Genomic DNA, 13,304 nt, shown 5'->3' on the forward strand with positions numbered 1-13,304 from the left:
GCGGCCTACATAAGTGGTGCAAACTTCTTGTCTTGAAGTTTTATTGGTCTCCCGCGTAAACCAAGCTACTCAGCCTCTTTTCTCCACTGAATTTTCCTACTGAGCTATCCTCATTCTATTGTTCTCTATATCTCTAATTAGCATATAAATAGTCGCCTAGGCCGTCTCTCCTTCGAATACCCTGGATCAGCTGGGGCTGGTCCCCAGCAAGTGGTCTTTTGTCTGATTTCAGCCAAGGAGAGAGCCTTGGAGCCTCTTTGTCTGTACACACGATTAGAATATAGTGGCCCTGAAACAGAAGAATGAGATGAACCCATTGCATTTAGAGCCATTTAAAGTCCATTTAATGACAAGCTCCAATTCCAAAGAACTTATTCATCTTTATTTATCCTCTGAGTATGGTTCTACCTAGCTGGATCTACAATGTCATTATCTTATAAAGAACAACCATTTTCTCTCTCCATTTTTGGCATATTACAGATGACTGGCTATTCCATGCAAAATATATGCTGATTTTTGGCTTGGCCAATGGCAAGTATGAGTTCCTCAAGCTGATGGCTTATAAGGAAGCAGGCTGACTTCAGACATACCTTTTCCACCCAGAAATGTTATTACAATATTTATCATTTTGTGGAAAAATATCAGAAACCAGGTTAAATTATTTGAGGTCTTTACTATCTTTTGTTTGGACTTCAATTCTGTGAACAGCAATCAGTTACAGGGGAAGTTTTATAAGGTCCCAAGAGATCCCAAATTATGCATGCTGTTAGAAAACCTGCTATCGTAAGCCACTTCATCAGTCAGGCATTCTACCAGGGAATAGAGGAATAGTGGCCTGTTCCTCTTTTTTAGATACTTTTTAAAATTTACCAGCACTATTTTAGAAGTAACTAAATGCAAGCAACCCTCTTCTAAAGAGAACAGAAAAACCAGCATTCTCTTAGTCATAAATGATTCCGTTTTAAACCTCTAATTAGAAGCAGCCTAAATAGACAGTTGGTTTTTCAAGGTAAATATTGTCAAGAAAAAAAATGGCTACAAATCAACTATCTGGAAAGCACAGTTACTATTTTTATTGCCCTTCTGTAACTCTATAAATAGGGTATCATTTTAGTTGTCCTTGATGTACATTTCAGTTTGTCCTAGAAGGATATAACCATTGTTCAAAGTTGAGAGTTCATTATTTTGCTGAAATTTTTCTTAAGACAAATTTGGTATCTAGTTAAAACTACCATGATATTTTCAGGCTAAAAGTATGTGATCACATTGTAAGGACAGGAATTGAGATTCAACCATGGAGGGCAGATCTGTACATTTCCCTTAGCTTAGCTCCCTGGACTCAGCTTAGCCCTATAATGGAGGCAGGTGGCCTTCTTTTCGGGCACAGATCCTTGTAATTCAACTGGCAACACAGATCAACTGTTTCCTAGGGATGGATGAGACAGAATCATCTGAACACATGGGCCCCATCATTTATCGAGCAGCAATATTTAGGAAATATTTCCTGAAAAACATGGACTCCAGTTCATTCCTCCAAATAATCTGAACTAACCTGATCATACCCCTGAATCAAGTCAGATCAGCAGAGCACAGGCATTTCTAAGGCACCTTTCCTTGCCCACTGCACAATGAATCGTGCTTTTCTAAAATACAATGCAAAGAGTTGACTCATTGGAAAGGACCCTGATGCTGGGAGGGATTGGGGGCAGGAGGAGAAGGGGATGACAGAGGATGAGATGGCTGGATGGCATCACTGACTCGATGGACGTGAATCTGGGTGAACTCCGGGAGTTGGTGATGGACAGGGAGGCCTGGTGTGCAGTGATTCATGGGGTCGCAAAGAGTCGGACACGACTGAGCAACTGAACTGAACTGAAAATACAATGAGCCATGTTGAGGGGCAATATAAGAAACAGCATCATAAAATCATAAAATGCTGCTCAAACACTGAATTACTTATGAACCACCCCCCTGAATCAGAAATTTCTATATGTTGAAAATAACTTTACTTCTTTCCAAAAACACCATTTGTTGTAATCTTATAAGTCATGTAATGCCTTCCTTCCTGACTGGATGGGTTGAAAACTTAAACTTAAATGTGCGAGCCACTGATGAAAAAGTAAATAGATTATAAGGATATGAATTATTCTTAGCCTTATTCTGACATCTTTTTTAGGTCCTGAGTTTGTTTTACATTCTTCTTTAGGTTACCTACTTATTTTACACACCCATGTAGGTCACTTAGCTTTCCTGGTGGCTCAGATGGTAAACAATCTGTGTGCAATGTGGGAGACCCAGGTGCGATCCCTGGGTTGGGAAGATCTGCTGGAGGAGGAAATGGCAACCCACTCCAGTATTCTTGCCAGGTTAATCCCACCATCAGAGGAGCCTGGCGGGCTACAGTCCATAGGGTCGCAAAGAGTCGGACACAACTGAGCAACTAACACTTTCCCTATGGTACAGGTTACTTAAAGTCCTAGAAAGAAAAGATGGACTATAAATAAAAACTTTTGTTTGAAAAAAAAATCTATATTTAACATTAATACAATAAATCACAAAGGAAAGATCAATCGATTGGACTGCATAGAAACCTAAAACCTTTATACATCAAAGACATCATAAACAAATTAAAAAAAAATAAAATAGGATAAGTATTTGACACAAATAATTTGGCACCAATAATAAACTCTTACTCGATGAATAAGTTGTATATATCAATGAAAACACAGAATTGAACAGATAAATGTAATAACAATGGTAAAGAAATTAGTCAAGAAATTTGGATGTTGAAATACATGAATTTGGAGGAACTTAGAGTTACTTTCCTAACTTACACTCCTAGAACTAGAATGGATCTTTCCCAATCAACTCTCTAATGTTACAGAGGTCATGTGTGTTAAAGCTTGCTAGTTACCTGTCTCCTGATTTTTACAAAAGAAAGAACAATTATGGCCTCTCTCCACTCCCTACTCACTAATCCTCAAGGAATGAACAGTAATATGTAATCTGACAGGTAAGAAGAGGGCTACTATTCCTTCGGTCACATTTCCTAGTGGGTGGAGTTCATATGTCATAGGTCACTGCCCAAAGAAGCAGATCCTTGCTGTCTGGGACCTGCCTACACTCAGGTGCAAGGGACATGTGTAACTCGTTTCCGAGAAGTGAGTAACTGGTCTCTGCCCACTCCTTCTCCTCGGATCATCAGCCTGAGACTGGATGGGTAAGGCAGGCGGGTCCCTGTGCAGACCCAACTACCCAAACTTCCAGGGGGAAAGACAGTAGGAAACCCCATTTTGCCACACACATCTAAGCCTCATTCTCCAGTATCACTCTTACTAGAAGTATGTTGGGGTAATTCCTGGGAACTTGCTCAGGCAAATAAAGTCGATACTTTACTTTTCATGTGTCAGGCTGCAGAAGTGGGGTAGGTAAGATTCACGCTCTTCTACCTGCAACATGTGAATACACTGAGGTTATATCAAGACAAGAGCCATGACCGGGGAGCAAAGCACCACCGGGAGAGATGGAGGCTCTTGGTCTCTATACTAGAATTGCAAGAATAGATCAAGCACTGAGACCTGCCTGGTGGTCCAGTGGATAAGACTCCGTGCTCCCAGTGCAGCAGGCCTGGGCTCCATCCCTGACCAGGGAGCTAGAGCCCATGCACCACAACGAAGACTTGGTGTAGCCACGTTAAAAAATAATTAGATGGGGTATTGATAGATATTCAATTACCAGGAAAACTTCACATATCAGGCAAAATGTGTGAGTTTCTTAAGTATAAGCACTTTGAATTATTTTGTCCACCACTTTTTTTGGGGGAGGTCTTTCTCTTTATCGTGTCTTTTCTTCTAAGTAAAGGTTTTAATTTGCCCAGAAGTAGCTAAGTAGCTTGTGTGGTTAGAGCAGTGCTGTTCAAAACATGGACTGGCAGCATCAACAAGGCCTGGAAACTTACTAGAAATGAAATTTTGAGGTCTGTGCTCCAGGCCTGCTGAGTCAGAACCTCTAGGCTGGAGTTCAGGAACCTATGCTTTAATAAGCTCTCCAGGTAATTCTTGTGTTAGCTAAAGTTCGTGAAACACAAAAAGATCATTAGTGGCAGATTTTGATAGATTTTAGAGAGCATCTGGAAGAGCCAGACATTAGCGGACAACAGGAGATTAGCTGCCCCAAATTCTGTCTCTCTTTATCTTGTTCAGAATGAAGAGATCTGAGAAAAGACTGAACCCATGGTTTGTCTACAGGCTCAGGAGTCACCCCAACATCACAGGCTCTCAAATTGCTCTGGATTGTTTTACAGAGCCCCAGACTGAGAAGCTCAAACCAGTTAATCCTAAAGCATCAGTCCTTCCAATCCTACTTGTTGGAAGGACTGATGCTGAAGCTGAAGCTCCAATGCTTTGGCCACATGATGCAAAGAGCCAACTCACTGGAAAAGACCCTGAGCTGGGAAAGACTGAAGGCAGAAGAGTAGGGCAACAGAGGATGAGATGGTTGGATGGCATCACCAATTCAATGGACATGAACTTGGGCAAACTCTGGGAGACAGTAAGGGACAGGGAGGCCTCCAGACATGCAGCCTGGAGGACTGCATTGGAGCCCTGCAGTCCAGGGGTCACAAGGAGTCGGACACGACTTAGCAACTGAACAACAACAACAGCCTGGGGATTCTAGAGCAGGGATTCTTCCTGGTTGAAAAGGGGATAAAATCCAGTGGGATTATTACAAACTCAAGTGCTGAGGAAAAGTCATAAAAGGTATTGGCTAGAACCCTTTCTTTCTAAAGATGAGATTTGCTCAAGCTCTGAAAAAGGAATGAAATCAGTTTACAGAAGAGGTTTACATCTTGCAAATGGGACAATATTGGGAGAAAATGGAATAAAGTGAAGGAGGAGAAGAAAATTTGAAATCATATTCGGTTCAGTTCAGTCGCTCAGTTGCGTCCAACTGTGACTGTGACCCCGTGGACTGCATGCAGCACGCCAGGCTTCCCTGTCCCTCACCAACTCCCGGAGCTTGCTCAAACTCATGTCACTGAGTCAGTGATGCCATCCAACCATCTCATCCTCTGTCGTCCCCTTCTCCTCCCGCCTTCAATCTTTCCCAGCATCAGGGTCTTTTCCAATGAATCAGTTCTTCCCATCAGGTGGCCAAAGTATTGCAGTTTCAGCTTCAGTATCAGTTCTTACAATGAATATTCAAGACATTTCCTTTAGGATGGACTGGTTGGATCTCCTTGCAGTCCAAGGGTCTTCTCCAACACCACAGTTCAAAAGCATCAATTCTTCGGCGCTCAGCTTTCTTTATAGTCCAACTCTCACATGACTACTGGAAAAACCATAGCTTTGACTAAACGGACCTTTGTCGGCAAAGTAATGTCTCTGCTTTTCAATATGCTGTCTTGGTTGGTCATAGCTTTTCTTCCAGGGAGCAAGTGTCTTTTAATTTCATGGCTGCAGTCACCATCTGCAGTGATTTTGGAGCCCCCCAAAATAAAATCTGTCACTGTTTCCATTGTTCTCCCATCTATTTGCCTTGAAGTGATGGGACCAGATGCCATGATCTTCATTTTCTGAATGTTGAGTTTCGAGCCAACTTTTTCACTCTCCTCTTTCACTTTCATCAAGAGGCTCTTTAGCCTTTAGCCTCTTAGTTTAGTTCTTCACTTTCTGTCATAAGAGTGGTATCATCTACATATCTGAGGTGATTGATATTTCTCCCAGTAATCTTGATTCCAGCTTGTGCTTCATCCAACCCAGCATTTCATATGATGTACTCTGCATATAAGTTAAATAAGCAGGGTGACAATATACAGCCTTGATGTACTCCTTTCCTGTTTGGAACCAGTCTGTTGATCCATGTCCAGTTCTAACTGTTGCCCCTTGACCTGAATACAGATTTCTCAGCAGACAGGTAAGATGGTCTGGTATTCCCATCTCTTTCAGAATTGTCCACAGTTTCTTGTGATCCACACAGTCAAAGGCTTTGGCATAGTCAATAAAGCAGAAGTAGGTATTTTTCTGGAACTCTTTTGCTTTTTCAATGATCCAGTGGGTGTTGACAATTTGATACCTGGTTCCTCTCCCTTTTCTAAAACCAGCTTGAACATTTAGAAGTTCATGGTTCATGTACTGTTGAAGCCAGGCTTGGAGAATTTTGAGCATTACTTTACTAGCGTGTGAGATGAGTGCAATTGTGCGGTAGTCTGAGCATTCTTTGGCATTGCCTTTCTTTGAGATGGGAATGAAAACTGACATTTTCCAGTCCTGTGGCCACTGCTGAGTTTTCCAAATTTGCTGGCATATTGAGTGCAGCACTTTCATAGCATCATCTTTTAGGATTTGAAATAGCTCAACTGGAATTTCATCACCTCCACAAGCTTTGTTCATAGTGATGCTTCCTAAAGCCCACTTGACTTCACATTTCAGGATGTTTGGCTCTAGTCCAGTGATCACACCATCATGGTTATCTGGGTCATGAAGATCTTTTTTGTACAGTTCTTCTGTGTATTCTTGCCACCTCTTCTTAATATCTTCTGCTTCTGTTAGGTCCATACCATTTCTGTCCATTATTGTGCCCATCTTTGCATGAAATGTTCTCTTGGTATCTCTAATTTTCTTGAAGAGATCTCTAGTCTTTCCCATTCTATTACTTTCCTCTATTTCTGTGCATTGATCATTGAGGAAGGCTTTCGTATCTCTCCTTGCTATTCTTTGGAACTCTGCACTCAGATGCTTATATCTTTCCTTTTCCCCTTTGCTTTTCACTTTTCTTCTTTTCTCAGCTATTTGTAATACCTCCTCAGACAACCATTTTGCCTTTTTGAATTTCTTCTTCTTGGGGATGGTTTTGATTACTATCTCCTGTACAATGTTGTTATCCCAGATAGAAAACCACAATAAGGAAAAGGAGATATATCCAAATGTAACTGCTCTAAAGAGAGTAGAAAAGGTAGAAATACTCACTAGGTCAGGGTAATGGCTGAAAATCATCAAAGAGAAGAATAAAGGGACTATTCTGGAGTAAAAACAAAATGATCCCCCAAAAGGTGGGATCAGAGTTAAGTATTATTCTATCAAGAAGGGTCCTCTGACAGTTTTAAATAGGTAACCCAGTGTAAGCACTAATAGAGAACTTTTCAGTAACTAGAGTTGTGGTACTATGTAGCTACAGAAAATGTGACATATTTAATAAGAGAAAGACTAGAAAGATCAGTGTAGGATTCTTCAGGCATCATTAAGTGAGTTTCCAGGTGACATTGTTCTTACAGCTGAAACACCAGGTATGGCACAGACTACAAGAAGTCTGCCCGGGAAATACACGGATTTAAAACTTGAAAAGAAGGAGCAGAAAGCAGAGATGTAAGGAGGATTCAGGGTGCCTGACCCTTGATCAGGCTCAGGCTGAGGTCACAGACTGAACTGAACAGAAATAAATATCTCCTAACAAGAGGGAAGGTGGGAAGAATTTATTTGAATACTGACTGAGGCAAGGCATCGCTCTTGCTCTATGAAGACCTCACAGGTAGAATCCAAAATTATATGTTAGGAGAACAAACATCGAAGTACGAAAACAAAAAGCAAATATAGAGAAGGTAAGTACTAATCTATAGCAAAAGGTATTAGCCAGGCCTGGGGAAGAAGAAGGAATAGAAACAGCTGGCATGGAGGGTTGAACGCTTACCACTCAGCTAGCCTGACGGAGCAGAAGGGAACACTTAGGAGGCCCTGGAACATTGGAGGATTATCCCTCCCAACGCAGTAAAGGAAAGGGTGGTAGGAAGGAGTGCTTCGGTTCCCATCAAAGAAACACGGGCAGTTCAAGTCTTAGAAATTCAGTTCTAAGGAAAGGTGGGGTTTGGGTGAAAAACCACTAACCTAGGAGACTTCCTGACCACATCAGACCAATGAAAGCACAAGTTCCAGAAACTCAACAGCAGCCCAAGGATCAGAGGAGGGTAATTTTCCAGGAAAGACAAAGGAAACTTCTTAACCAGGAAGCAGGACTCAGAAGCAAGTCATTCAATAATAGGAAGTCATTTGGATTAGAACAATTATTGGGAGCTTTCTGGGTACAGAGAAATTCAGAGAAAAGAGCAGGAAGTTGGGACTGTGTTGCAAGACATTACATTTCTTTCTTTCTTTCTTTTTTAACGACTATGAGTTTATTGCAGTACTTTTCTCCCCATTTGGCATGTACCCTCCTTTCTGTATATAGAAGTATAGTTAATTTACAATTTTGTGTTAGTATCAAGTGTACAGCAAGGTGATTCAAATATACAATTTATATATATATATATGTATATATATACATATCAGTTCAGTTCAGTTCAGTCGCTCAGTCGTGTCCGACTCTGCGTACACACACACACATATATATACTTTTCAGATTCTTTTCCATTAAATGTTATTACAAGATATTGAATACAGTTCTCTGTGCTATACAGTAGGTCCTCGTTGTTTCCCTACCTTATATATGTTGTTGCTGCTGCTCTTGAGTGGCTAAGTTGGGTCTGACTTTAGCGACCCTATGGACTGTAGCCTGCCAGGTTCCTCTGTCCATGACATACTGCAGGGCCATTTCCTTCTCCAGGGGATCTTCCCAACCCAGAGACTGAATCCCAGTCTCCTGCATCTCCTGATTGGCAGGCAGATTCTTTACCTAGAATCAGGTAAAGATTCTAGATTTATATGAGCCAACAGGGAAGCCCTACCTTATATATAGCAGCGTGTATATGTTAATCCCAAGTTCTTCATTTATCTGTGCCCCTTGCCCCCACTGGAGCTTCCCAGATGGCTCAGTGGTAAAGAATCCACCTGCCAATGCAGGAGACATGGGTTCAATCCCTGGGTCAGGAAGATCCCCTGGGGAAGGAAATGGCAACCCTCTCCAGTATCCAATGGACAGAGAAGCCTGGCAGGCTACGGTCACTGAGGTTTCAAAAGACTCATTATGGTTGCAAAAGAGTCAGGCACAACTTAGCAACTAAACACCACCGCCTGCCGCCTGCCATCCCTCTCTGGCAACCATTAGTTTGTTTTCCACGTCAGAGAGTCCATTTCTGTTTAAGACAATGCGTTTCACTTGAAGAGTTTCCTACTATAGATATGGATGCCCTGCTTACAGAGAAAGGAGGCTCTTTCACTACACAGATCAAGGTCTTTAGCAACGGTAGAGGGTGGGAGAAACAGGGCCTGAAGGAGAAATGAAAATACAAGGTTCTAAATACATGGGATAGATAACAAGAAAGACCTGGAGCCCCCATGGGCAAAGTTCCAAAATGTTCAGAGAGAGCAGATTTCCTCCTCCTATATAACAGATGAGCAGCCTAAGGTCAGACGGAATCCAAGGAACTTTATGAAAAGAGATTTCCCAAATTAAGTTGAAACTCATGGGGGGTGGACTTCTGATTGCTTAGTGACCCATAGAGGCTGACACATCCCACGGTCGATTATACTCACTGTGGATAATCTGGGGTCCACCTTGCAAAGGAGGTGATAACAATAGTCTCACTTTCTCAACTTGGCAACAAGCCCCCCTCATTAAACTCAAGCTAGAGACTGCATCTCCTGCCACTTTCTCCAACCCACTCTGCTCCAGCCATGCTGGCTTCCCTGATGTTCCCAGAACACGCCAAGGACATGCCTGTCACACGGTGTTCCCCTCACTTCCTTCAAACCTGTACTTAAACGTCTCTTTACAACAGAGGCCCTCCCTGACCATCAACTGCCACTCCCTTTGCCAAATTTTATTCATCTTACCACTTAGCCCCACCTAACATATATTTCCTTACTTGTTTATCTGTCTCCTCTCCAACCTCCTGACTCCAACCCCATGACAGCTGAGACTGTTTTATTGCTGCTGCATTGTCAGCGACCAGAACCTGCCTGACACACAATAGATAAGAAATGAACATCTATTCAATGAACGCATTTACACACCCATGGCACTTGAAGCCTCTGCTCACAGTCCAAGGCTGACAAAGCAAGGTGGGTCTGGACGAACACGCGCTGGTTCTAGGAACAAAATGTTTCTTTTTTTCGAGCACTAATATTTAGTTAAAAGCAGTAGATGCACCGATTAAAAATGAGGGCCCTGGAGCCAGGCTGGGTTCAAATCCCACTTGTACCACTCACGAGTTTTGTGATCTTGGGCTTGCAGCTTAACTTTCTCCGTGCCTCATGGTCCTTATCTGTAAAGGGGGAATAATAGCAATGCCTTCCTCAGAAGGTTGGGTGGGCCCGGGTTGACTCAAGGAAAGCACTTTGAACAACGGCTGCGCATCTTCAGTGCTCAGAAAGCAAAGTTAGAGCTGATGCTGTGTATAAAATAGACAACTGATGAGAACCGACTGCGCAGCTCAGGGGACTCTGCTCAGCGCTCTGTGGTGACCCAAATGCGAAGGAAATCCAAGAAACAGGGGATCTCTGTACACGTATAGCTGATTCACTTCACTATACAGTAAAAACTAACACAGCATTGTAAAGCAACTATATTCCAATAAAAATTAATTTAAACAAATGAGTAAATAAAGCTAGCACTGTCATCATCACTACTACATCATTACATCATTATTATGTAATATAATAGTGTATATAATATTATATTACATTATGTAATATAATATGTAATGTAATTACGTTATGTAATATAATAATGTATATAATATTATATTATGTAATATAATATGTAACATAATTATGTTATGTAATATAATAATGTATATAATATTATATTACATTATGTAATATAATATGTAACATAATTATGTTATGTAATATAATAATGTATATAATATTATAGTACATTATGTATATATTATTATATTACATTATGTAATATAATATGTAACATAATTACATTATATAATATAATAATGTATATAATATTATTATATTATGTAATATAATATGTAACATAATTATGTTATGTAATATAATAATGTATATAATATTATTATATTACATTATGTAATATAATATGTAACATAATTACATTATGTAATATAATAATGTATATAATATTATATTACATTATGTATATAATATTATTATATTACATTATGTAATATAATATGTAACATAATTACATTATATAATATAATAATGTATATAATATTATTATATTATGTAATATAATATGTAACATAATTACATTATGTAATATAATAATGTATATAATATTATTATATTACATAAAATATTATGTAATATAATAATAATATAATAACATATTACATCATCATGTAATATAATGTACATATTATGTACATTATTATGTACTAGGAACTCTGTTAAACATTTTACTTGAATTATGTCACATAACGAATCACGCAGAAGGTAACTGAGGCCCAGGAGCAAGACAAACATATCTAATCCACCGGGTTTTTCTCACTGACATTCACACAACATAAAATTAACCACTTTAATGCATACAATTCAATGATACTTAGTACACTCACAGTGTTGTACAGCTGTCACCTAATTTTGCTTTTCAAAGTTCTGTAACTCTGGGCCTCACGTTGAGACATTGAAAGATGAAACTTGGGATAATTCAAGATTACTTCAACTTTGGAGGTACCTTAGTAATATAGGCTTTCCAGGTGGCTCAGTGATAAAGAATCCGCCTGCCAAGGCAGGAGATCAACAGATGCAGTTTCAGTCCCTGGGTTGGGAAGATCCCTTGGAGGAGGAAATGGCAACCCGCTCCAGTATTCTTGCCTGGAGAATCCCATGGACAGAGAAGCCTGGTAGAGTACTACTGTTAATGGGGTCGCAAAGAGTTGGGCCCAACTGAGTGACTGAGCAGCACCTCCACCAAGAAGTCACGTCTATTACAAAAAACAAGATTTCTAGGATGTAACAGCTAGAACACACTCTCCATCACAAGCAGGCCACTCTGACAGAGACTTTGCAGAGAAAACACTGGGGAGGAAAGAACCTGGGACTCGAGTGCCTTTACATATTAATTTACAAGGAGAAGTAGGTGTTAATTTCAGACTTTCATTCCTCTGAGGATTGAACAGTTGGAGGAAATGTATATTCAAATTCTGGAAATGGATGTGGGGGCTAGGTTTATGCTGTGAGGAGGAATTCATCTTGCAATGTGTGTTGATACCAAGCATAATCTGAGATGGAAAATAAAATAGTGAATTTTCATTCTCCTGTACTGCATGGCCCTCACTTGTGTCTATTATATTTCAGAGCCTTCCAAGTACAAAGACCCAAGTGTTCACTCTCGACCCGCAAAGATCAGTGGGTGAACAGGATAAAGGCCTCAGGAAGGTAAGAGCAAGACCTATCTTACTCTACTGCGTTCCTTCAAAGGGGGCAGCGTCTCTGCCCGGCTGTCCATAGATTTGTCCCTTAAACCCTACTGATAAAAGAACAAAAGAAATTAATTGTAGAAGGACTTCCCTGGCAGTCCAGTGGTTAAGACTCAGCACTTCCAATGCAGTGGGTGCGAGTTTGAATCCCAGGGACAGAGGAGCCTACTGGGCTGCCGTCTATGGGGTCGCACAGAGTCGGACACGACTGAAGCGACTTAGTAGCAGCAGCAACAGCAGCAGGGAACTAAAGATGCTGAATGCCCTGCTGCTGCTGCTCCTGCTACAGCACGTCAAAAAAAAAAATCAATTAATTGTAGCGACATCAGCATTTCTTGCCACTAGGGGGAGCTGTGGAGTTGACACAGCCGCTTCTATTGGGAAAGGAAATCAACCCTGAGTATTCATTGCAAGGACAGATGCTGAAACTGAAGCTCCAATACTTTGGCCACCTGATGTGAAGAGTCGACTCATTGGAAAAGATTCTGATTCTGGGAAAGACTGAAGGCAGGAGGAGAAGGGGGCAACAGAGGATGCAATGGTTGGATGGCATCACTGACTCAATGGACACAAGTTTGAGCAAGCTCCAGGAGAGAGTGAAGGACAGGGCAGCCTGCTGTGCTGCAGTCTATGGGGTCGCAAAGAGTGACACAACTGAGCGGCTAAACAGCAACAACACAAGCCACAGGGGAAGGCGCCTAATCTGCTTTAGGCCACTGTTCTCTGTGTTGCGTTAATGTGCTTGTATGAGACCCAGTCAGGTGGCCTCCTTGTCCCTCCAATGCCCAACACAGTGGAGCTCACACTTCCGAACTCCTGGAAGCTGGTTCTAGTTGCCCAAATGTCTACCTTTAGGTTTCAGCTGTCTTAAATTTGAGGCGGAAGATAGAAAACCTTACACAATGCTCGATCCATTACTCCTAGAGATTCCTGAGTAAATCATTCAGTTCCTGGACTGTATCCTCTCTGAGCCTGC

The 13,304-nt window shown here is 41.0% G+C and overlaps 1 protein-coding gene across 5 annotated transcripts in view; it reads right to left on the reverse strand.

The window, feature by feature from the left end:
• The window catches only part of SUSD1 (sushi domain containing 1), a 151,016-nt gene that overhangs the window by 51,123 nt on the left and 86,589 nt on the right, over positions 1 to 13,304 (reverse strand). The window lies entirely within an intron of this gene.

Source organism: Bos javanicus, chromosome 8 (assembly GCF_032452875.1).
Source record: "Bos javanicus breed banteng chromosome 8, ARS-OSU_banteng_1.0, whole genome shotgun sequence".
NCBI lineage: Eukaryota > Metazoa > Chordata > Mammalia > Artiodactyla > Bovidae > Bos > Bos javanicus.